The sequence below is a fragment of the Mustela putorius genome, unplaced genomic scaffold (genome assembly GCF_011764305.1).
Source record: "Mustela putorius furo isolate JIRA1106 unplaced genomic scaffold, ASM1176430v1.1 tig00003834_pilon_pilon_pilon, whole genome shotgun sequence".
Classification (NCBI taxonomy): domain Eukaryota; kingdom Metazoa; phylum Chordata; class Mammalia; order Carnivora; family Mustelidae; genus Mustela; species Mustela putorius.
In genome coordinates this window covers 63,319,230-63,345,221 of record NW_025421987.1, presented here as the reverse complement: position 1 = coordinate 63,345,221, position 25,992 = coordinate 63,319,230, and the positions used below count along the sequence as shown (strand labels likewise).

The 25,992-nt window shown below is 41.2% G+C and overlaps 1 protein-coding gene across 1 annotated transcript in view; it reads right to left on the bottom strand.

The window, feature by feature from the left end:
* LOC101687332 (schwannomin-interacting protein 1) overlaps positions 1 to 23,403 on the bottom strand; it is a 152,104-nt gene extending 128,701 nt beyond the window's left edge. The window contains exon 1 of the mRNA XM_013057775.2: positions 23,332 to 23,403. The gene's annotated coding sequence lies outside the window, so the exon portion shown is untranslated. The remainder of the gene's footprint in view (positions 1 to 23,331) is intronic.
* Between the last annotated feature and the right edge of the window lie 2,589 nt (positions 23,404 to 25,992).

Sequence of the window (25,992 nt, the reverse complement as noted above, 5' to 3'; positions counted from 1 at the left end):
CTAGCTATCCTTTAAGATTAGGCTTAAATGTCACTTCCTCCTGGAAGGCTTCCTGATTCTCTGCACCCCAAAAGAGATCGGGTATCTTTCCCATGCTCCTGAGACACTCACCGTACTTTATCGCACACACTGCATTGAGGTTACTGTTTAATTGCTTATCTTCTCTACTAGACTCAAGAAAACCATTTTACGTCAAGACCCAGGCCACACAGACATATAAAAATACTGAAAAGCTTCATAAAACCCTTATTTTGTAAAATCTTACCCTTATTCATTAAAAACAAAATCTGCCCACATGTCACCATTGACTTTTTAACCCTTAGATGGATCAGGGTCCCTGCTGCGTGAAAAAAACTCTAAATTCCGGGAAGGGAGGAGCTCTTTCCATTTTGTTCATAGTAACTGGAATGGAATAGAAGCTTCATCGGTATTTGTTGCTGGGATTACTACTACTAATAACACCGAATCCATGCAATTCTCCAAAACTCTCATAAAGAAACTAGTATTCCCATTAACTGGTATGGATGCTGAAGACAGTAAGGTTAAATACATTGCCTAAGGTCAAAAAGTGGGAAAGCTAGGCGACATAGCCAGGATTGGGACCCAGATAGCCTGGCTTCAGAATCTTGGCTTAGTCACTCAGCGAAAGGTTCCGTGCCCTTTGGCCTGCATGCGTACGGATGCATTTACCAAGCAAAATGCCAGAAAGGGTCTCCTTCTAGCAACTTCAAAGGAGTCCTCAGTCTCCTGCCCTGCAGAGAATCCTTGGGCAGTATTTATGTCTGTGCAGAGAAGGCGGCAGCTGGCAGGAGCAGCTGCTCTCCTCTGCTCATACACGCCCCACCTCCTCAACTGTCAACAAGTTCAGCAACGTTCAGCAAGTTGGGAGCCTTAATTGTATACAGGCAGAGTATAGACAAATCAGAAAAGGAAATTTCACATCGTTACGAGCCACATGTTTTAAGCTCCCCCGCCCAAAACAAATCCTTTAAGAAGGTAGCAATCACGAGATTGGGAAAGTGGAGTAATACTCAAAGGGAAGGGATGAGAGCACGTTTCTTAGAGGCCAGTGCTATTTATAGGATTTTAATCTGTCCGGGCAACATGTGAGAAAAGATAGGACTGAAATATTTAAATCATAAAGAGTGTAGATAGTTGGGAAAAAGGTTTATTTGCAAAATTCACACACTAATTCGGAAATGAATGCTCCTCACACTGAACCTTCTATAAGTTGTGGCATTTAGAGTAACAAAGAAATAGCTGGCAAAGAGGTTTGTATTTCATCTTTATTACTTGAATTACATGCAAGTCACATTCAGTACACAGATGCTCTCCCGTTTCATCACCTGAATTTAACTACACGGGAATATTTAACAGCACCATGGGGCCAAGTGTCCTGGATATAGAACATCTGGGCTTAGTTTCCAGCCTGGTCTCTAACCACCTTTGTGACCTCAGTTTCCTTGTGACCAGGCTAGATGGCACGATCATGGTGGGAAGCAAACAGAAAGAATTAATTGAACAAATGAATATGTGAATGAACTAATAGGCTTCTTCCAGCTTAAAGACCCTAGGGATTTCATCCTAGACATTATGAAAAATATGGTATAAAACTCTCTCTCAATGATTTCATCACCTTCCCTGTTGGGTGATAAAGAAGTTGGTTCCTCCACTAATTCAAAACCAAAGTCTACATCTCTGTTAAGCAGGTTGGACGCATGTTATTTCTCCTGTAGAGCTAACAGTCAATCTTAACTTTTAGTCTATGTATAGAATTTTGGAGATGGATCCTATATCCACTAAAAGTAATTTTTTCCCTTTCATTTACAGAGCTCTTTCTTAATGGAAAACATTCCTTTAAAATACATTAACGTCTTAAATATTTTGATTCTCTAGAAAACCATGAGAGTGCATTTCTTTCCTGCATTTGCCTCAATAAAATTGAAATGGCAAAATCTAGCTAGGCAACCTCAGCCCTTAAAAGATAGCTCCAATGACCTATTTTCCAAATCTGAAACCAGGACACTTGGCTTTACAGATACTACAGTGCTTACAAAAACTAGGTGAGTGTATGAAATGAAGATTACTCTAAAAAGTCTATAGGCATCAGTGAATAAGGCAACTCTAACTTCAGCATGGGATGGCTTCTTTATCAGGGAAAAGTCACACAGGGGTGTCAGTCAGGACCTCAACGTATGACCACACAGATTGTGCCCTGTCTGTTGCCAGGAGGATTGTGATCTGTCCCACGGGTGCCAGCTGGGAGGAACCATTTGGCACTTTTGCCTAGGTGGCGACGTAAATGGCGCCCCCTGCAGTTATGCAGTGCACAATCTGCACAACAGTACACAGAGGCTCTCTATTGGAAATCCCACTGGAAGGAAATTTGTTCCCTGTTGATGAGTTTGGAAGAGGAAGGCTGCTACTCTTTTCCTAATAAAGTTATACCTCAGATTGGATGGCAGTAACAAAAATTCAGCTTGTTTAAACTGTCGTCTTTCTTTTTCCAGAACTTCTTTGTCATCCTACTCTACTATTCCTTAAGTTCTTGGCAATGCTTGAAAATGCAAGTTTGTAAACAACTCTGAACTTACTTTTTTTTTTTTAATTTTATTTATTTATTTGACAGAGAGAGATCACAAGTAGGCAGAGAGAGAGAGAGAGAGGAGGAAGCAGGCTCCCCACTGAGCAGAGAGCCCGATGCGGGGCTCGATCCCAGGACCCTGGGATCATGACCTGAGCCGAAGGCAGAGGCTTTAACCCACTGAGCCACCCAGGTGCCCCTGAACTTACTTTTTGAGCTTTATTAAAGGGCATAAATTACATAAAAGGACATTTAGAAAAAGCTAGGGGTATGCCTGGGTGGCTCAGTTGGTTAAGCATCTGCCTTCAGCTCAGGTCATGATCTCAGGGTCCTGGGATCGAGCCCCACATCGGACTCCCTGCTCAGGGGGGAGCCTGCTTCTCCCACTCCTCCCCGCTTATGCTCTATCTCGCTATCTCTGTCTCTGTCTCTATCTCTCAAATAAATAAAATCTTAAAAAAAAAAAAAAAGCTAGGAAAGTTTGTAGACTTACTGCGTGAGCTCAGGGAAGCACTACAAGTGATGGGCACTGAAACCATGGGCACATGACTGCAGGACGAGCTGAACTGCCTCTGAAACTGTGTGCCTTGTGCTTTGATGTGGGAGGCTTGTCAAAGAGCAACATCCTCATGGGATGCTGTAGAAAGTAAAAACCATGTTCTGGTCACTTCTCAACATAGCTTGGGAAGTGTTATCAAATCAGAAAATAACTGCTGGCATCGTCAGTCTCGTGCGAGCGGGAGGAATGCATCTGAAAGCGAAGAAGGGGGCGGCTTGGTGGAACAGGAGGGAACTCTTCCAAGAGCCTTGGCTCTGCCTCTGACTAGCTCTGCGTTTCTGGGCAAGGCAGTCCTTGTAGCTCTTTGGGCCACCAGCCTTCTCATGAAAGGAGAGTTGGATGAAATTGTCTGGCGTCTCAAGGGTTAGGCAGGTAAGGTAAATGAATGAAGTAGGCAGCGTGGGTGACAGGGAGTTCCAGAGTAAGTCAGCGAGTCATTGGACAGTAGAGCAGAAAAGCATCCATATTAAAATTCAGAACAAAATACATTTTCGTCTTTATCCCTGGATCACCACTACAACCTCTGCTCTCAGCTCTAGATGTCCAGAGTTCTGAGACTACATGAAAATGAAAGAGTTAGGGAAACCATCCCTCTTGGCTTGTATAGGATGGTCCTGCTTTATACCTGCTGTCCTGGCATAATTATGAATAGCAACTTTCTTCACTCCCAAAAGTGTCCCAGTTTACATAATAAATTTCATATTCAAATTTCATATGATTACTCAAGTAATGGGGAAAGTGAAAAATGTCCAACTTCACTGGTAATCAAAGAAATGCAATTTCAATGATAATGAGGTAACATATTGTCTATAAAATTATTCAAAACTGTAATACTCAGTGTCAGAATGAGTGTGAGCAAAGAAACAGTCATGTACTATTGGTGAGCTTATAAATTGGTTGATACAGACTTTCTGGAATACTATTTGATAATACTCTTTGACAAATGTCTTCCTAAAATTTATACCCCATAACCTGTTAATAATGCAATAAGTGTTTATTGAGCACCTGCTACATGCAAGGCATTGGGAGATATTGTGGAGAAAAAGGAGGAACGCTTTGCCCAAAAGGAAACATCAGTCTAGTAGAACAACAGACATTACAGGGGGAAAAAGATACACAACAATTTAGATTATAATTTGTCATAAGTACCCCAAAAGTAGACTCATACGACGCTGAGAGAGCATGTAGATAGTATGCCTGTTGGAGGGATGCATCAGAAAAAGGTCTGGTCCGTTGAAGGAGGTGGGTGTTCAAGGCAGAAGAAACCCTTTAAGCAAAGCTTTTGAGGCTGGAAGAAGCTTATCTCCATCAAGTAGCTGCAAGGAAGACGCTAGGTTGGAGCAAGAAAGTAAGGGGAAGAGTGGCAAGAGGAGCAGCTGCCATTAAGATCTTTATCCCAACAACCACTTCAGGATTGTACAAGCAGACTGACATTTTTAGAAGTGCTCTCCTTGTCAGAGAATGAAGAAGCAGATAGAAGGACTGAGCAGGACCAGAGTAGATGCAGAGAGATCCATTAGGAAGCCAATGTTTAGTCCAAGGAGTAGATAAATATGCCTTAAGTGGGGATCACAGAGATGGAGAGAAATAGAAATTTTAAAGATATATTTAGATGAGAGAATTAACAAGACCTGGTGACTGAAGAGATAGGGGTAGTGATGGAGAGAGAGATGTCACTGATGGTTTCCAGTATCATATCATAAGCAATTGAGCGGAAAGGTGATGTCTCTTTACAGAAACAGGCAATAAGGAAGGGAGTTGGGTAGGGAGCAGAAGAAGGGAAGATACTGAATCCTTTTCTGGACATTTTCTATTTGAGATGGTATAAGACTTATGAGTGGAGTTTACAAGTAGATATCTGAATATATGCATCTGGAGCTTAGAAGGGAGATCTGGGGCTGGAGATGCAAATATGGGAGGTTGTATATGTTGAAGCTTGGGTATAGGTGACATCTTCTGCAGACAGAGAGAACGAGAAGAGAAGGTCAAGTTTCTAGCCCCAAGGAATCCCATCATTTACAGAGCTAGAAGAATATGTATTGTAAGAAAGACAAGGAACAGAATGAGGGGAGGAGACAGTAGTTACTCTTTTAAAAATCTGGCCTAAGGACACAGAGATGAGGATCTAGATTTATGCATAAAGACGCTTATTGTGGCATTTACAATAGTAAAAAATTAGTTTCAAAATGTCAAAAAATGGTAAGATGTTTAAATAGTGACATATTCATCCTGTGGAATAAATGCAGTCAAATAAGATGTTTTGAAAATTATAACATTAAATGAACAAAAAAGGATATACTATCATACATACAACATGATCCACATTTTGAAAAATTAAATGTTTATCTGCCTAGAAAAAGATGTAGCCACATGTCAACAGTGGTTAATGATTGATTTTTTTACCTTTGTATCTATTTGGATTTTTCAGTTTCTTTACAATAATCACAAAATGGGCAGTAATATTTTTATGAAACCAAAACAATGTGTACATTTCTTTTACTTAAAAGGGAATGGTTCTAGGGTGCCTAGGTGGCTTAGTCGTTGAGTGTCTGCCTTCAGCTCAGGTCATGATCCCAGGGTCCTGGGATCAAGAACTAAATCAGGCTCCCTGCTCCACGGGAAGCCTGTTCTCCCTCTCCCATACCCTTTGCTTGTGTTCCCTCTCTTGCTGTGTCTCTCCCTATCAAATGAATAAATAAAATCTTAAAAAAAAAAGAAAGAAAGAAAGAGAGAAAAGAAAAGGAATGGTTCTGAATTTGTTGAAAATTTTCATTAAAAACAATTGTTCAGGGGCACCTGGGTGGCATAGTCCATTAAGCCTCCAACTCTTGGTTTCAGCTCAGGATACAACCTCGGGGTCATGAGCCCTAGCTGGGGGGTGGGGCACTGTGCTCAGCTCAGCTTGAGTTTCTCTCTCCCTCTCCCTGTGCCCCTCACCCTATCCTCTCTAAAACAAATAAATAAATCTTTTTATAAAAAATTGTCCTGATGAGTTATAATTTATTTGTATAAATTCTGTGATGAGTCCGCTTATAAAACAGATAATTATCTGGTTCCATAATCACTTACTAATTTGAAGTTTTTGAATGTCATATTTTATTTCAAAATATAGATATTTTCTAGGTGAAAAAAACGTTTGGGGTTTTAATGGATTGAAGCAGGGGTCAGAAAACTTTTCTGTAAAGGGCTAAACAGTAAACATTTTTGGCTTTGTGGGTCATATAGTCTGCTGTATTTTTTTAAGCAATGCTTTAAAAATGTAAACATTCTTAGCTCAGGTCATATAAGAACAGGTTGCAGGCTGGATTTGGTCCCCAGGCTGGATGTGGGCCACAAGCCATAGTTTCCTTCCTCTGGACTAATGGATGAATGCACAAGAACAATGCATGATATTTTTTCGTTAAAAACTAACGTAACACTGGGACCATAGCTAGGTGAATCTTCAATTATTAGAGTACTAGAACCATTCATTTTCAACATGAAGCAGAATAAGCGGAAAAGGTCTAAAAAAACCAACACTTTTTTAAAAAGTTTATATATCTTTAGAAAATTGATCTTATGCAAATATGCCAAGAAGTCGGCATTTTTCACCTAGAAAGTCAAAGCTAAAGGAAAATATATTTATTTGCAAAATGAGAATCTTTTCATATTTCTTCTGCAATCTTAGATTGTTGGTATTATGAGGGAAATGTTATTTACAAGAATCCATTCATTCATTCTATTCACAATCTATTCACTATGCCACAAACCTGGGGGCCGTCCTTGTTCCCTTCTCCCCCTCCCCACCAACACCAAATGTACTTAGTCCTGTTAGTGCTCCAAGCAGGCCCCTGTTCCTGGCCACCACATCCAGCCCCCAGCTGCTGTGAGTGTTGGCTATAAAGGCTCACAGCTGTCCTCTGTGGTGCAATTTATCCATCCACCTTCATCAAGCCAAGCATACCATCTGATCCATATCCTGCTTCTCTCACTTCCTTATAGATTTATCTCTCAGTAAATCACCTGCATCCAAATCCCTCTCTCAGGCTCTGCTTCTGCAGAACCTGACCTAAGACACCAAGTCTTAGCGAATCTGCTTCCTAAATATATTTTTCTTTCTGGCCACTATGTCTGCTTAGAGAAAAGCCTGGACCACATTACACTTATAATGCATACACTTATTCCAATCTATGAATAAATTTCAAGATTTAGTGTATGATGTCAGTAACTTTCGTGAATACAAGGAAGTGATTCTTATACAATTATGCATCAATGATCTGATAAAAACACCCTTAAAGATAAACAAAGAACTTGGAAGAGGTTTAGCTTTCAATCGACATTACTATACAGAATTATTGCTAATATTATTAGCAATAATATTATTAGTGAGTGGAAACAGCCGCATCTCCAATACTATCAATTTTGCTAATTGTTACTGCTTATATTTTAAAATTACACTAATAACTAATAGCCTATAAATAATCTTCTATTATAAGACCTTTCCTATAGTATAATAGGTTCATTGATGCTTAGTATGATGTGACTATTTGCTGACTCTGAAGAATACCTTTATTAGGATATGCACATGTGTTCAATTTATCTTCTCAATTACAGCTACATTAAAACCTTCAAAATTAGGTTTGCAAAACCAGGCTCTGTACAAGCAGTGGAGCCTGAATGACTTGTGACCTCCTGCTCTATTGCATTCTGGCTAATGATTCACAATCACCTTCAAGAATAGGCACCAAGTAAATCAGAGGGTTTTGCATGGCTCTTGGGGAAATGTTCGCATCTGTGCCTAGCAGTCTGAGGACCAGACCTCGTGCAGGATGGGAGCTGGAAGTACCATGAGCCCCCATCCATACAACCGTCAGGGAAATGACACGCAGAAGCAGAGCATTTTTCTAATGAAACGTCAACAGTTTCCCCCAACTCCATCTAAAATGATTCTCTCTTCACTTCCATTCTGGAAGCAGGAAATTAGCAACTTCTGTGTTTTGTCAATGAAATACAATTTGCTTCAAGTTGTTCATAATTATATCTGGTAAATTTATTATGAAAAACAAAGCAGACCATTCTTGGGCTTAATAATCACTGAAACGGTTTCATGTTTAGTCAGCCATTATTGGTAAATAAATTACTCAGCAAGAGAGGCTAAAATGAGGGCACCTGGGTAGCTCAGTGGGTTAAAGCCTCTGCCTTTGGCTCAGGTCATGATCCCAGGTCCTGGTATTGAGCCCCACCCCGGGTTCTCTGCTTAGCAGGGAGCCTGCTTCCTCCTCTCTCTGCCTACTTCTCTGCCTACTTGTGATTTCTGTCTGTCAAATAAATAAATAAAATCTTTTAAAAAAGAGAGAGAGAGAGAGAGAGAGAGGCTAAAATGTTCTTTTCTCCTCCTTATTTCATGGAGAATTGGTTAAAAACAACAAAAAAAATAGAAACCTCTCAGTATGCTGTTATTTAAATAGAGGCAAATCTAGATTATTTCAATACCTGTAATGAGTCTATTTCTTAGGAATTTCTTTTCACTCTTATAAAATGACTTCAGTGAGTTATAGCCTCATTCCTCAACCTGAGCAGAGACATAATTGCTCAAATCCCTCTCCCATGCTCGGTGGAGGAGACAGGATCTCCCTTAGAGTGCGCAGTGCTGGAAAGCAGTGGGCTTGGCCTGAACTCGCAGATGGGGTCAACAGGCAGAATCTGGTTCTAGGCAGTTAGAGCAAGTCACAGCCACCTCAAGGATTTTCACAAAACTCAATATTCTACATCTACTCCTATTTATGGAGTGTTTTTCTTTAAATCAACTCATTTTTAAATGCATTCAAAAAAGAGACTTTATATCACTATGGTAAACGGAATATAAGTATTATCTGGTAAATACAAGTGAAGTGTACATACACTGCATTTTATCAGTTTTAAGCACACTTTGAAAAATAACTTTAAAACTCCGAAATTGGGATGTCTCTTAGAATCAATGGCATCTTGCAATTATAATTACCAACATGTCTGTTCTTAGTAGTGCATGAACTAATGATGTGTTTTGCGTATCGATGGCATGTTAGGTTTGATGAAATATAGTAAATTCTATAAACACAATGTTATTAAACTTGTAAAAATGAAAAGTAAAAATGCCAAACAAAAAATAGAACCAGTCAAATTGATATATAAAATGTATGGCTGAAAATAAGTTTCTAATTGAGAGCAAAGGCACTTTTTTTTTTTTTAAGATTTTATCTGTTTATTTGACAGAGAGAGAGAGAGATCACAAGTAGGCAGAGAGAGAGGAGGAAGCAGGCTCCCTGCTAAGCAGAGAGCCCGATGCGGGACTCAATCCCAGGACCCTGAGATCATGACCTGAGCCGAAGGCAGAGGCTTAATCCACTGAGCCACGCAGGTGCCCCACAGCACTTTTTGATCAAAATAGCTAGATAACCTAATTGATGGTTTCAGATAAAGTTGATAATTCACATCAATGAGACAAATCTGTCAGTTTCTATGTTAACCCACAATAAAAATCTGAACTTGCATGACGATATGGTTCGACAGCTCAACAGATATTTGACTATTTCATCTGTAACAGATAACATATTTAAAAGTACATACACCCTGAAACCTCAGAAATGATATTTCAGTATATCCATGAATAAAAACCAGAGGTGCCCATGGAATTCAGGATTTGGGAATCCCTCCCTATTGGTGTTATTCCTGGCTGTCCATACCTCTAATGGGCTTGGTCGAGGGTTCAGTTCCGGAGGGCTTGGAAGATTGATGATGATGTTTGAGCACCTTGTCTCTGGTCTATGAGGTCCAGGTCAAGTTGATTACAATGGCACTACCTGTATTTCATCCTAAGTGATATTCTCTGTGATATCATGATTTTATGTCCTGGTTTCCCCCTCCTCAAATATACATGAATATAAATACAAGACTATCAAAAGACACTTGTCTGAGTATCACCTCAAAATTACTGTGTACCACACTCTGGGAAACAGTCACCTGAAAGTAGAACCAAACAGGAAGGGCTCAGCAGAAACAGGGAATATTGGGTTACAGCTAGAACCAGATGGGTTAAGAAGGGCAGTTAGGAGGCAAAGACTAGAGAGAATGCAAAGAGCATTGACCTAGACCCCTAGAGAAGGTGATCAAGTAGGAAGGCGCTACCTTAAGGAGATAACAGCATTCATTTATCCATTCCTCTGTTCATTCCACTAAAGACCTACTATGTGCCAGGGACTGGGTTGGACTTTGGAAAGAAAGAGTTGAAAGAGGTTAAAGAGATTTACAATTTAGAAAGGAGACAAAGAATACCCATGATTTCAGTTGGGTTTCAAAGTATTTGGGTGGGCATAGTCAAAGAGTGCTATGAAAAAAGGTATTTGAGAGAGAATTTAATTCAACGTGGAGAGCTCAGAGAAAGCCTTCCCAAAGGAGTAATGCTTGAATTGAGTTTTGAGGTACAATTAAAAGTTCCAGAAGTTCCCAAGGGCCAACTGATAAAAGGACATTCCAATCTCAGGGAATAGTATGGTCAAAATTTTGGAGGTATAAGAAAGCATGGTCTATTAGTTACAAATAAAAGAAATTTGGTATAACTAGAAAAGATAGCATGAATATATACAAGAGAATAGCAGAGAAAGAGGCTAGAAATGGTAGGAAAGCAAGAGTTGGATGTGAAAAATACTAAACTTGGATTTGAACTTGAAATTGAAGTATGGTAAACCAGAAGTGGCAGGATTATACGTGTTTCATGTTTTGACTGATGTTCAGAAAAAGTGAATTCTGTATTAAAACATAGCCTGAAAGCCTTAGCTAGAGTGCTAGACAGTCAGCACACAGAGATCTGTATCATTTTAGAAATGATTTAAAATATAATCAAGGGATTATGCTGCTGACAAAGAGTAGAAGAGTAGAAGTGCCGGCGATTAGCATTGCAGATATGAGGCCTTGGACAAGCCACATACCAGCACCATGAAAGCTCCCAGGTGAGAATGAGAGTTTGGAAAGGAAGGAAGAGGAGCAGCAAGTGCTAGACTTCACAATGAATTTAGAGGGATGGCTGAACCAAAAAATGACAATGACAAGGACAGCCGGAGTCCTAACATAATCCATACGATCAATTCTATATCTATCTATATTCTTTTAGTTTTTTAAAAATGAATTTTTATTATGAAACACTTCAAACACTTACATAATTGAATAGTAAAATGAACCCTCACATACCCATCACCCAGCTCCGGCAACTATCAACCACGGCAATCTTATTTTCCCTATAACCCTCCTACTCCCCCCACTCCCACTAGATTATTTTGAAACAAATCTCAGACATCATATGATTTGAAGACAATGGTCTTTTTTCTCAACCCAAATCTGTGTTGGAATCACAGGATATGATGAATCTTGTACTGTGGCTAATTAGGGAAACTCTGAAAGTTAACAAATACAAAAGCAAAGTCAATCTAATAAACAAAAATTAAATATAAGACTATGAAAATGATTATCAGTTATTTAAAGAAAGGGGTAAAATAGAATAACTTATAAGTAACGCTAATTTGGTGATCAAGGTTACTAGCAAAATCTTATGACATGGATTAAACTAGTGAAGCTAAATATATGAGCGGGAAACATAAGGAGATTTAATTTAAAAATGTGTAAAGCATCGAAGAAATAAGCTATGAAATAACTATGAGAAGAGAAAAAAAAAAAAAAAAAAACCCTGAAAACAGAAAGGGACCTGGGCTGTGTGTGGGATGGGGAAGCAAATTAAGTGTGAGTTCGAATATAGCCTAGCCTATTTAAAAGAGATCCCAATTATTTTCTCCATTCCGTAATTACTTATGGAGCACCTGCCATATGTAGGGCGGTGTTTCCTTCTCTGGAATGTCAGGTGCCTTTAGTAAACCATCTTCGCTGCTTAAAGAGGAGGCAACAGGTGACCTGGGGGCAAGCAGCTGCATCTACCTGATTCTGCCAGAACCTCATCCAGATTCTTAATAAACACCTGGCTTCTTGAGACATGGAGGCAACTGGAAGGCGTTCAAAGAAGTGGAACAGAAAATAATTAGAGGAAGAGATTGATTTTAACAGAAAGATCAAAGGAGCCAAATATAGGGAACTTGGCTAAGGTAGGGTTCAAGAAAAAATGAGCTATTTGAGGCATGTAAAGAGGGAAGCAAAGTAAGAAATACTGAGCTGGTGCGCAGAGCGTAACGGAGAGCAGCACAGGGAAAGGCAGGCAGAGGCCAGGGCAAGGGGCTCACCGCACAGCGCGGTCCCCCAGCCCCACCGAATACATTCTGACATTAAACAGACTTCTGTCCAACGGCTACCTTGTGTTAGAACAACAGCTTCCAGAGAGTCCACGTTATTTTTAACCTTTCAACTTTGGAAAAGAAAGTGTGCTAAATCACTCCTGCCCTGGCAAGCAGGATTGGGGGGGGGGGGGGGGGCGCACAGGGGATTTATTTTCTCTCCAATGTAATTCATAGATAAGTTCTAATGCTCCTCAGCCCCACAGTTTTTCTCCAGTCAGCAAAAATTTTACCAGTGAAGGCAGAGAGATACAGGAGAGAGGTGATATGAGTGAGGGGACAGGGGAGGGGGAGGGGAAAGTGGTTGGGGGCACAGAGAGATTGACATCTGTACTGGGTCTATGGTTTCTGTTTTAAATTTTCACTGAAATTCTTACTGGCTTTATTTGAGCAACTATCTTTAGCTCCCAATTTCTTTCAGACACTGGGTTTTCATTTATCGGAGGGAGTTAACTTTATCTCTTTACTTTAAAATATATCATACATCTGAAGAGAATATAAACACATATATACACCGTTCAAAGAATCATGATAAAATGAACGGCAGCCTTCCCCACCTGTCCATTTTAAGTCAGATCATTTTGGCATCCTTGAAGCTCTGTGGGTAGGATACCCACAGATCACATTTTTCTCTTTGCTTCTCTCTCCCACTTCACGACACTATCCTAAAATTTAGCTTAATCCCTTGCCTTTCCTTATGGTTTAACTGTAAGGTATTGTTGAGAGTTTGGCTAAGTTACCTCACAGTATTGCTGCCTTGTCATCCATTTTGTTGGCCAAGTGGCCTGTGGGGCCTTCAACGGACACTGATTACTTGGGGCAATCACGGGCCCTAGCTAGCAGCCCACAGAGTCATGAGCAAATATATACTCCTGATATGACATCCCTAATAGCCCTTGTGGTCAACAGTGTCTCCTGCTTCTCAGGGCTTTTCCTGCCGTGCCCCTTAGGTCAGACTCCATGGAGCTTACCAAAATTCTGCTCTTTTTGGTTTGAATGCGGTTTATCATTGCCATTAAACCTATAAATGAATACTCATGGTGGTCCCATCTCCCACCCCCAGGACAGCACTAATAAAGGACTTGCTTCTTAATACAGTGGACAGAAAAATTAAAAATTATTGCGATCATGATGCTTGTTGCTCAAGATGGAAACAGGGCTTAGGAAAATGGATGGATGAGCCATCCGTGGCATATCACCGTGACGAAGAGGAGATGTTCCGTACTCTTGTCTTGTGGACAGTATCTTGGAATTCAGAAACCTTTGGGGACAGCACTATCAATGCCACACTTTTGGGGGCAGTGTCTTCTTGACCCAGCCTTGGGATAGATCCAGTGACAGCATCTTCTCCTCAGTGCCTGGTTCAAGAAAGAGGCACACTCAACTGTGTTTCCTTTTTTTGACTTTTCTTTTACTTTCTTCCTTCCTTCCTACCTCTCCCTCCCTTCCTTCCCTTATTTATTTATTAGATTATTTATTTATAATATACGGAGAGAGCGCACACGCAAGCAGGGGGGCAGGGCAAAGAAAGTCTTAAGCAGACTCCATGCTGAACATAGTGTCCGATAGTGGGCTTGATCTCATGACCCTGAGATCACAACTTGAGCAAAAACCAAGAGTCAGTGGCTTAACCGACAGCACAATCCAGGCACCCCTTGACCCCTTTCTTGAGGCTGGAATTACTTGTGCATGGTCCTCCCTGGTTAGTCTGACCTCATCAAACATTTGGCCACTGACCTAAAGTTTTGACAATGTGCCCTATCTCAATTCCCTCAAATCCAAACTCCAGGAACTAGAGCAGGCTTAGCTTTGTCCTATTTCAGGCCCCCTCTGCTATGAGTCCCTATCCCCCTTCTCAGCACCACCCCCTGCAAGGCTTAACCGTGTTAATGATTTGGCTAGACAGGCTGGCAAGCCGGGGGTTTCATCCCACGTGGCCCTCCCTAGGTTCTTTAGCAATTATGAGGCCATGGAGTTTACAAGTTTTAAATAAGTGAAAGGATCAACGTTTTTAAAGACAGGATGCAGGCAGTTTTAAACTTTCTGATTTTTTTTTTTTTTTCTGGAAACAGCTTAAAGAGGCATGAAGTTATAGAGAGAGACATCTGGAAATTTTTACTCATCATTTTTTTAAATTGGGGTAGAATTGGATATAACATTATATAAGTTTCAAGTATGCAACATTATAATTAGACATCTGTATACACTACCCAGGAATCACCATCTAGTTACCACGCACCGCCATACAATTGATCCCCGTTACCCACCTACTCAGCAATTTCATACTAGCTCTTTATAAATATATGAAATTCCATAAAGGCTAAGTAAAACTCTAGTATTTCTAAAATCCTGTGTAACTAGTATAGCTCAGTGGAGACATAGGGTATTAGAAGCTGTGATACCTGAAAATTATTGCTATAATATCTAAAATTCCCTCTTTCTTCTCTCTCTCCCTTTCTTTCTCTCTTGCTCTCTTTGTCTTTTTAATTCTAAGGAGTCCAGGATGTTGGGGTGCCTAGGTGGCTCCATCGTTAAGCGTTTGCCTTCAGCTCAGGCCCTGATCCCAGGGTCCTGGGATCAAGTCCCGCATTGGGCTCCTTCATTTGCAGGAAGCCTGCATCCCCTTCTCCCACTCCCTCTGCTTGTGTTCCCTCTCTTATTGTGTCTCTCTCTGTCAGATAAATAAAAACAATCTTTAAAAAAAAAATAAAAAAGAGGTCCAGGATGTTATGGGCAGAATATATGGCTTTTAGAAAAGTTGGCTCTTGAGCTTTAACTTGGTTGAGTCCCATTCTTCTCTATTTTGATATCCTTTCTTTCCCTTCATTCAACAACAAACATTTGTTGAACATCTAATAAGTGTCAAGTACAGTGCCAAGCACTGGAGACTCTTTTTTTTTTTTTTTAAGATTTTATTTATTTACTTATTTATTTATTGTCAGAGAGAGAAAGCAAGCAAGCATGCACAAGCAGGGGGAATGGCAGGCAGAGGGAGAAGCAAGCTCCTGACTGCACAATGAGCCCAGTGCGGGACTCAAACCCAGGACCCTGGGATCATGGCCTGAGCTGAAGGCAGCCGCTTAACCAACTGAGCCATCCAGGCGTCCCAGTTTTGGAAATTCTAAAGAAAAACAAAACTGTGGCATTAGTGGCTCTCTTCAGAGGAGCTTAAGAGCTACTAAAGGGACAGAGATGTACAAAGAAAGATAGAAAAGTAATAGTGTTCTAGTTGTCTTACAGGGAGCCAATGAGGATAGCATGAAAAAATGTTATTAATTCAAGAAGAAGAGAACTAAGACTTGGGGAGGTGGATGGTTTGGTTTGCAAGAGGTCTTAGGGAAGTAGTGAAGATCTTGAGCTGAATAATGAAGTACGTTCTCAGAGCCCATCAGAGTCTGAGAGAAACTTTGCTCAACCCTATTTCTCAGGTTCAAGAAAGTGACCTTGCCCAAATCTGCATGGCTAGTTGGTAGCTGGGACAGGACTTACTAATGCAAACCATTTGCTCTTTCCTTCCCAATGCATGATTCTGGTTTCCCCTTTTGTGGCAGGCAGGCAGCGGTGTGTCCCACCTCTTATAGGACCTAACATGTGCCCAGAGATGAAGGCAGAAATTCCTCCTTTTTGGTTTTTTTTTTTTTTTTAAAGATTTTATTTATTTATGAGAGAGAGCGAGAGTGAGCACAGGCAGACAGAGTGGAAGGCAGAGTCAGAGGGAGAAGCAGGCTCCCCGCGGAGCAAGGAGCCCGATGTGGGACTCCATCCCAGGACGCTGGGATCATGACCTGAGCCGAAGGCAGCTGCTTAACCAACTGAGCCACCCAGGAGTCCCTCCTTTTTGGTTTTTATAGGTAAGTGAGATCATTTTAGGTAAGTGAGATATTTTATTTTATTTCCTGGAAGCTTGGCTTATGGAGATTGGGTGATGGGTTTAAAGATCTAATGGGGGATGGGGATTCTTATCTGGTTTCTGATTCTCTTCTTCAGTTTCATCTAGAAATTGGCAGGCAGGATGTGTTCAGGGACTACTTGGCTTCATCAGCTCTAGCTGGAGGCTGTGATGCATTGTTCCACTCGTCCCACAACCAGTCTCCCAAGTTCCTTTGGTGACTACCCTCCTTGGTTCTCAGAACACAAGATGCTGGTGGGAAGATCCAGCTCCTGACTTCCAAACTCAGTGAAACTATTCACTAGTGTGGGTATGGCCTCCACAGCAGCCTCCTCGTTTCCTCCAGCCAGCCCCTTCAGGTCAACCTGGAAGCCAGGATGCTCCCCACCACCCCCCTCCAGTACATGAGTGGTGGGTTCCTCTGGAGATGAACCCTGAAGTATTCTGGGGGCCACTTGCAGTGGGGGTGCAGTGAGAAGAGATGGTGATGAGAAGAGAGAAGAAAGCAGTGAGGGGACTTCTCGAAAATTCTGGAAGCTGACTTGCCTTTGTAGGGGGAGGAGATGATACACCTGAAAACTATCTGCAAGGCTTTACTGCTCAAGTGAAATTAGTACTGCAATGCCTGTGATCTCTTCAAGAGATTTTGATGTTCACTTAATGTTTCTCTTTCAGCAGAATAAATATAGACTTGGTCCCTGTTATTCATGCGATTAGGCACTGGTTTTGTAAAATGATATAGGTAGGCTAATTCCTATTGACCCTTCAGAGAAAGAAATCATATATTGTTATTCAAGAAGCACGTGTAATTTTATCTCTTTTTAAAAGCCCAAATCAAAGAGATTACCTTTCTGAGCTATCTGCAAGGTTAAAGAGCAAGAGGATAAGGACTTGCATTTGAAAGAGCAACATCTTCTGTCATTGGGTGCTGCAAAAAGTCTCTTAAATCAATGTGGAGGAAACCAGCTGATTTTGAAACTGAAAACTCTCTCTCTCAAAAAAGGGATAGGTGTGTCACAGAAAACAACAGTTTAAATTTGTCTAGCATTCTTCTCGAGGGTGAAAATACTTCCCCAAACCTCACCATTCCACCCCTACCCAGGCCGCCATCACGTCTGCTCTGGACTACTGAGAGAGCTGCCCACTGACCATCCCTGCTTTCACTTTTGCCCCTGTGGGATTCACTTTTCACTCAATAGCCAGAGCTATCTTTTAAAGATCATTTTTGAAAGCTTACAAATCTTCAAGAGCTTCCCAATATAGTTAGGATACAATTCAAACTTCTTATCTGGGCCTTAGAGGCCCTTGGGATTTCCCAATGGGACAACATGTATAGCACAGCAGGAGCAGGTCAAGTCTCATCCCAAGCAGTGCAAGATGGTAGCATCCCTGGTCCTTGCCCATTAAGTCAGTTGTGCTCAACCCCAGCCTTTTGCATCCAAATCACTACGTGCATATCTTCAATCACCCTCCAGTCAGGGATGGGAGGCGGTCCCATCACCCCCAGCTGAAAACCCCTATTAGCCTACTTGATCTGTCCCCTGCTTACCTTCAACCCGGGATTTTTGCACAGACTGTTCTCTCTGCCTGGACAGCTCCACTCCCAGACTATCCATATTTGCCTCTTTTTCTACTTTCAAGTCTTAGCTTAAATGTTGCTTCCTCAGAAAGGGCTTCCCTGACCACCCCATCTGAAATAGCAGCATACACATACATGCACACACATGCACACACAGAGTTACTCTCTTACCATGCACACTTACCACTATGCACAGTTTTCTCTTTATTTGTTTACTGTCTGTCCTTCCTTCCAGAATGTAAGTTCTACAAGAGCAGCCTGTTTTGTTTGCTGCTATATCCCAGCGCCCAGGCATAAATTTTTATAAATATCTATTGACTGAATTAGATGCCATGAAATTATAGGTCACTTAATCACATATATAATAAATGTTAGGAAGAAGTAGAAAAGCATTATCAAACTCATTTTTCAGATAAAGCACTGAGATTCTAAAAATAATGAATCCCACACGGAATATACATGATGGAGGGAGGAATAAAACTAGAAATGTCATTACCTCCTTATGAAGTCACAGCGGATTATTCAGTATAAGACAATCATTAGAGAGGCCACACAGAAAGACACACAACATACAAACCCCATAATTAACATAGTCCCCTCGTCCCCACCACTTTCAAGCTAAATGTCCATGTGAAAACCACTATCTATATACCGGTTGTATTTCATTTTACTTTAAGGGCTATCACATCTTCTCACATCTAGGCTCAAAGACTTACATTCACCTTCAGAGAAGGGGAGGAAAAATAGGTTTCATTGTTCCCTACAGAACAGATTTAAATGTTCATCTCTCACCTAATCCTAGTAGCTAACAAATGACCCATGAATGAAGCATAGCATAGGGATGGCAAACACAAGGCACCAGGGTTGCCCCCTCTCCACTCCTGCACCCTCTGTGAGCACGGCTCACCGATTCCAGAACTCCCTCCCGTTGAGCACCCAGTCAATTTGGTAGGCTTTTCAAACCAGTGCTCCAGGCAGTGGCTACCAATGAATTAGAGTGGACATACAAACTAAACATCTATTGCTAGCCTTGGAATAGCAGAAAGGGCCGATCTTTCCAGATAAATCTGAGTTTAAATACCATATCTGTTCTTTGTCCCTTATGAGACCTTGGTTTTTTACCCTCTTTCTGTTTGTTTCATGATATCAGACTTGTAGGGTGGTTGGGGACATTACAAATAATGGATATAAGGTGCTTAGCACAGTGCTTGTTACAATTAGAATTCAGTAAATAGTAATATTTAACTGTGGTTCGGAGAAGGCTCTATTTCACTCGCAGGAATGGAGCAGGTATAATTTTAGAAGGTGGGAGGAGTGCAGGTCACTAGAAACACTAGAGGGAGATTTAGTATTGGACTAGAGGGAGTGGTTCCCAAAGTAGTTCCCTCACAATCACCTGTGAACTTGTTACAAATTACAGATATTCCGCACCCAGCCCAGACCTACAAATCAGAAGCTCTGGGGATGGGTCCCAGCATTCTGTGTGCTAACAAAGCCTCCAGGTAACTCTGATGCACACTGTCTCTCATTTAAGAACCACTGTAATAGAGAGAAGGATAGGGAGGGAGAATAGAAGTGATGAAGCCAGGGGAGAAGAATGTCTGTTCACCTGGGATTAATTAGAGAGGAAACAAGGGGTGCTGCCCCTCAAAGAGGCTGTGACCCTCTCAGCAAGACCACCCCCACCCCCACCACCCCCATCAGTGGCAACGTTCTCCAGGCAGGCCAGCAATTTGCCATAATACACACGACAGAGTAGAACTTGCTAAGAGAAAATGGGCTTGTATTACCAAGTTAGGGAAAGGGATAACTTCCCAAAGACAGCCCCAGCACAGGTAGACAACAGACAGAACTTGAAAGGCTCTTTCTTTAGCAGAAGTGGGTGGCCATTGTTTTTGGTTATTTCAGATGCAGCTTTGACAGAGAGAGAGAAGTTGGTGTAGACACTTCCTCAAGCTTTCCTAGCTTGGCACTTTCTTGAACAAACTGCATCTGACAGTTCAGGGTGAATGGGGGTCAAAGGTGAGGGTGGGAGGAGGCCTGTCAAGAGATACAACTCCTCTGGGATTTCTCTACTCCACTGTTCCATCTGGACCACTTGCTTTCCCCCAAGCCACTTCCTTCTGCCAGACACCCAAGTACTTCCCATGCAGCCAAAAGTTTAAAATATGTTTAAAGAACATAACCAATCTGAAGCCCTGTTTGACCCAGCAGATTTTAAACCTGTTTCCAAAGTTAACCCAAATAGCAAGATCTACACTGCCTTACCACCTACTTCTCTTTGGTTCCACCTCATTAGAAACTTGAGTTTTCATTAAAAATTTAGTTTATACATCCTTAGACACATCCTCACTTGCAGAATGTTCCAAAGGGTGAAGACAAGATCTAGAGCCAGTTATCTTGTTAAAGTACAAGGAGGATCTTGTTAGAGACTATCAGAAATTCAGCTCCAGCATGATTATTGAGCACTTACACTGCCAACTTTCCTGCCTTTCCCACAATCGTGTGCATACGGACCACTGTCATGTCCATACTGCAGCATGTAGAATATCGGCTCAGGCACAGGAAGGAACTAGCCCAGGGTTCCACAGCTACTCTAAGTGGCCAACTGTGGATCTTCAACACCAGCGTCCTGACAGAGGTGGTGTGCAATCTACAACTAGAAGATCAGCTACGGGGTGACCCTCCCTTAATTTAGTTAAAATGACACTTCTCCATTCCCAGCTGATGTATGTGCTGTGGTTTGTACTTCCAATGAAATGTTTCTGCTGCTGAAATTTATCACCACCTTTCCAAACTGGTGGAAAGCACGTTTTCATTTCAAAAGTATGTGATGCACAGCCATCTTGCAAGTTAGGCAAATTGCTCTTGGCTTGACGTGAACAAGGAAAACTGTAAAACTAACACTAGCCATGTTCTTAATGACAGCAGTGTGAATGTGTTAGGAGATTTTACAAAAAAAAAAACAAACAAACAGCAAGTGGTTATAAGGGAAATACTGGGAACAGGTGCCTCATAACAACAACAACAACGTCCTTCAAAAATGCTTTTAAACTTACTTACTTTTGGATAGATCACCTTCGCTGAGATTCTAAGAGGGCTTGCTGTTATTCTTCAAACATATAGAATATTTTTATACCAAAGGAAACCAACCAACTGTTCTTTGTATCTCTGAATGCAAAATATGTGGAAGAACTTCCACTGAACCTGGTTAATAACTAGGAGTGGGTTTCCCAGGAAGATGGGCATCCTTTTTTGAAGGAAGGTGAGAAGAGGGGATAAACTACACTTCTAAGGTTATGCTGTGGAGCTGGCTTCCATTCTCAGAACACATTTCCTCCCTCAAGGAACAATATCATTTCCTAAGTCATAGAAAAAGAAAAAAGAAAAATCACATTTTTGGAGGATCTTCTGAATTCAGTTTCCTCTAATTCTTTCGATATTGTTAATCATTTACTCTCTTGACAAATAGGAAACTGAGGCTCAGGCTGGCAGTGTAATTCGTCTAAGCTTACGGAATAAAAGAAGGGACTGAAAATAAAAGAAGGGACAGATCTGTTTAATTCCAGGTCTAACTGATTTCTCCACTCCACTGAAAGTCCCTCCTGATAAGGCACAATTTTAATGGTGAGGAAACTGAGGCACATATAAAGTAAAAAAGGTTGCCTTCAGTCATAAAGTCAACATGGAGACTGAAGGTCATTGTGTGAAATGTTCAGGAAGCCACATAGTTTTTCCTTTTACATGCCTTGATTTAGCTTATGAAAGATCACAGTATGTTACTTTCAGAGATTTTCCAGCTTTGGGGATGGGCCTTTTGTTTTTCTTGGCAGCATTCATATTTGAAAGCAGTATATTTGACACTGCTTTCTGGATTTAGCTTGATACAAAATGAAGCGAAGTTAGACCCACGCACCCTGCTCTCTTCCAAATTGTGAACACATTAAGTTTACTTTTTGCTCCGGGCATCAGAGTTTCTAAAGTAGTAAGGCCCGAGTGGAGTCTTGTGATTTTTCAGAATCAACAGATCTTGCTATTTGGCAATAATCCCCATTTTGCCCACCCATCAGAAGCGAGAAGAGAGGGAACTCTTGCATTAAAGAATCCCTGTTGATAAAACAATCTTTTTTCATGAACATTCTGTCTTCAGGAAACAAGGGATAGAGGGCACTTGTTAGTTAATAATAAAAAGGATTTGTCAGTGAATACTCAGATGAATGAATATTTTTTAAAAGCATGGAGTATGTAAAGAATGTTAATCCAGCCTCTGTTATTCATTCCCCTACACGACAACTGTGAAGAAATCACTGGCCTCTGAATGATGAATGGGCCCCAGACTCAACTAGGAGGGAAGACAACCCCAAGCCCTATAATTTAGCATCTCCCTTTGTAAATTTCTGGGTAGGCTTCCTTTTTGGCTCTAGCTGATGAATGGGCTCAGTTTAAAGGCTTTGGGATACACTGCAAAATGACCATCAAGTATTGCTCTTCATATGCCATGCCCACCTCTTTTCATCCTATCAAGAAAATCTCAGCCCCAAGTGTATACATCTCAGCCTTTCCCAGACACATGCTGTTAAAAAGTTCTATCGGTTAATTTCAAATTAATATCTTAGGCAGCTCTAGGTGGTGGGTGGGGGGAGGGGAGGAATCAGGAAGCTGAATCAGTAAATGACAGAGCAGTAATCAGTTTAAATGAGACTTCTTCCAGCCCTTTTTCTTGCCGAAGACACAGAATTTGCAAGCCTAGAAAATCTCTCTTCTCGGCAGGTGGTACTATGGGGATGCCAGAGATTGCCTCCACAATCTCTGTCTTATTCATTAATTTCATCTTCTGCTGCAGTCCTCCATACATGCACCCACACCCCCATCCTCACTCCAGAGCTCTGTGCAGTCCAACCCTACCTGCTAAACAGCCCGCTGCACGAAGGGTTAAGGCTGCAGCCTTCCTTTCCAGTAGGCATTGCAAACATTCCGATGTACTTTCTCATCTGCAGTCAGCCCTGTAGCTCCGGCTCCTGCAAAGCCTTTAGCACTTGCAGAAATATTATTTCCTCCCAGCTATGTTTGGTTTAAACTTGCAGTTGACCAGGTTCTCCTGCACAGGATCTTAAACTTAACCCTGCAGGCTTTTCCCCAGAATCTGTCCATCTGCCTAGGCTGAATTTGTTTCCCCTGCCCTGTCCTGGAATGCCTCAGGGCCCTGTGTAACCTTGATGCCTCCTCCCCACTGGAAGTTAGAAGCATCCTTGCCTGCTGCATTACTGCACATTACCCTAGTAACCTTGTTTTTTCCTTCAACTCAAACTTCTCCAAACACCATCCAGCTGACCCTGAAATTCTCTAGCTGTCAATTATGGCTTTTCAACCCACTCTGTCTCAAGAGATATTGTAGAGGGCAAATTGTGGAAAGAAGGTTTGGGAACTCACCTGCACAGCTGCAAGGATCAGACACAAGGATGGGGCTGCCGGCAAACTTCCCAAGGACTGTCTGCAGCCCAGTCTCTTGGCCTTAAAGGCACAGGGCACTTTTCACCATATAAGGAAGACAGTTTCACTTGTCTGCTTTGGGGCCTGTTGGGGCAAAGCAGCTCCTTCTCTTGATGATTATAGAGGCTTAAGCCTTCTGGGGAAATCTGCAGCCTGTCAGTTCTCAGAGATCTGTACCTAGTAGGCAGCTTTAGTAACAACGGTATAAGGCACAAGAATGGTATTTGGCAGGCCATTTTCAGAGGCCAGAAAACCCTTTATATGGAGCTTTTCTCCCTACAGGAAAGGTTTAAGGTGACCAGGAAGACTTTCTCAATTAGATGAAAGGGCTTCTGCTTCTATTTCAGGTTTGGCTTCCTGGAAGCCAACCATCCTGCTCATCTCAAAGGGGAGAGCAGTTTTATCCCCTTTGTCCTGACTTTGAGACAAAAGAGAGGAAAGTCAAGAGTGATAAAGCCTGTAGAGTGAGATTTTGATGAAGACACATTAACAGTGCGCCCTGACAATGAGGGAAGTGGAGATGATTTTGTTATTTCAGCTGGTGGAGGCCCTTCCTAAATAGATGAACACACACAAACCTCAACCAAGGCCATGTCCACTGCCCGGGGGACCTTCCTGAGCTCCTGCAGCTGAAGCCCAGGGCTGAAGTTGGAGGGCTGCTTTATCTCTCAAATGTCAGAGATGAGAAGGTATTTTAGCAAAACCAAACATTTTCTGCTGATGATATTCAAACGCAAGTCTGTCCTGTTGGTTTGGGGTGGATTAAAGGCAGTTATAAAATGTGAGATTCTAAGAAAAAAGTGGAGCTTAATTTAGTTATCACTTGGATGGTTTACACTTTTTTCTTCACTGCCAACTGGATATTGTCTCTTTATTGCCTGGCTACTATGCCTAATACCTAGCATCTGTATAATATATTCGGGATCTTTTTTTTTTTTAAGGTTCTATTTATTTATTTGACAGACAGAGATCACAAGCAGGGAGAGGCAGGCAGAGAGAGAGGAGAAAGCAGGCTCCTTGCTGAGCAGAGAGCCCGATGTGGGGCTCAAACCCAGGACCTTGGGATCATGACCTGAGCTGAAGGCAGAGGCTTTAAACCACTGAGCCACCCAGGTGCCCTATTTGGGATCTTTTTAAAAATTCAATTTGGCACCTGATTATATAGTCTGATACTACTCTCACATCTTACCTTCTTACAGAGATTTTGATTCTCTAAGGACAAAAACCATTTGTATTCTTCCATACTCTGCCTTACACCTAGCATGGAACAAACATATAATAGACTGGGAAATAATTGCTGAATTAAATCAATTGGATGGGGGCACCTGGGTGGCTCAGTCAGTTAAGCAACTGCCTTAGACTCAGATGGTGATCTCAGGGTCCTGGGATCCAGCCCAGAGTTGAACTCTGTGCTCAGTGGGAAGTCTGCTTCTCCCTCTCCCTCTGCCCCTCCCCCCCGCTTGTGCTCTCTTGCGCGCGTTCTCTTTCTCTCAAATAAATAAAATCTTTTTTAAAAAGTTAAAAAAATTAATCATTTGGATGAAATCCAGGGTTTTTGCATATCATCATAGTTTTATGAATAAAATGGGTTTTTACTAAATTTATTTATTGTCTAATAAATGCATGATTGCTTTATCATCGCTTTTGTATGGAGTAGTATTTATTTTCCATACCATCAAATTCTCCTCAAGGGCAGAGGTTAAAAGAATTTCTTTAAAAGGTAGTCATTGTGATAAACTCCTTGATCCAGCAATCCGATTCCAGGGAACTTAGTCTAAGGGAATTATTAAGCGGAAGCAAAACATTATCTAAACAAAAGCACATTGTACTGGTGTCTGTAATAATAAAAATAAGAAATGACCTGAAGGCTTATATAACATAATGATAGCTCATACCCATTGATGGCTCCCCATGTACTAGGCTCTGATCTAAGAATTTCATGTAGATCATTAGCTTATTTGATCATGCCAAACCCATGTGGTAGGACTTGTCATCATCCCCATTTTATTGACTAGAAAACTAAGGCACAGAAGAAATTTGCATTTGAATTGAGGTATTCTGGCAAAGTACTTCTAGTGCTAGCATCATTCTAGGTTCTTACCAAGACTTACTGAGCATTATAAGAGGCACTAAAGATAGATAGAGTAATAAAATTAATAATGGCCTTTGTGTGACCATTAAAAATAATAATTATGAAAACTTCATACAAACATGGAAACATGCTTATGCTATGGAGCTGAGAGGAGCAGAATATAAAATATCTATGACTGCTACTAGCTAAAGATCTATAAAGAGATGGAAAGCAATACACGAAACTGAAAATAGTTGTATAATAGTGTTGGATTATGATGTGAATTTCTCTAAAATTATCTGAAACGTTTTTACTGTTTTTATTTAAAAATTAATACAAAGTTAATTATTGCCACAAAAACTTTGATCTTGGCATTCTTATTGACTTTCTTTCTTATTTATTTATTATTTTACTTATTTACTTATTTTAGTTTCAGGGGTAGAATTTAGTGAGTCATCAGTTACATAAAACACCCAGTGTTCATTATATCAATTGTCCCCCTTGATGCCCACGAGTTACCTCATCCCGTC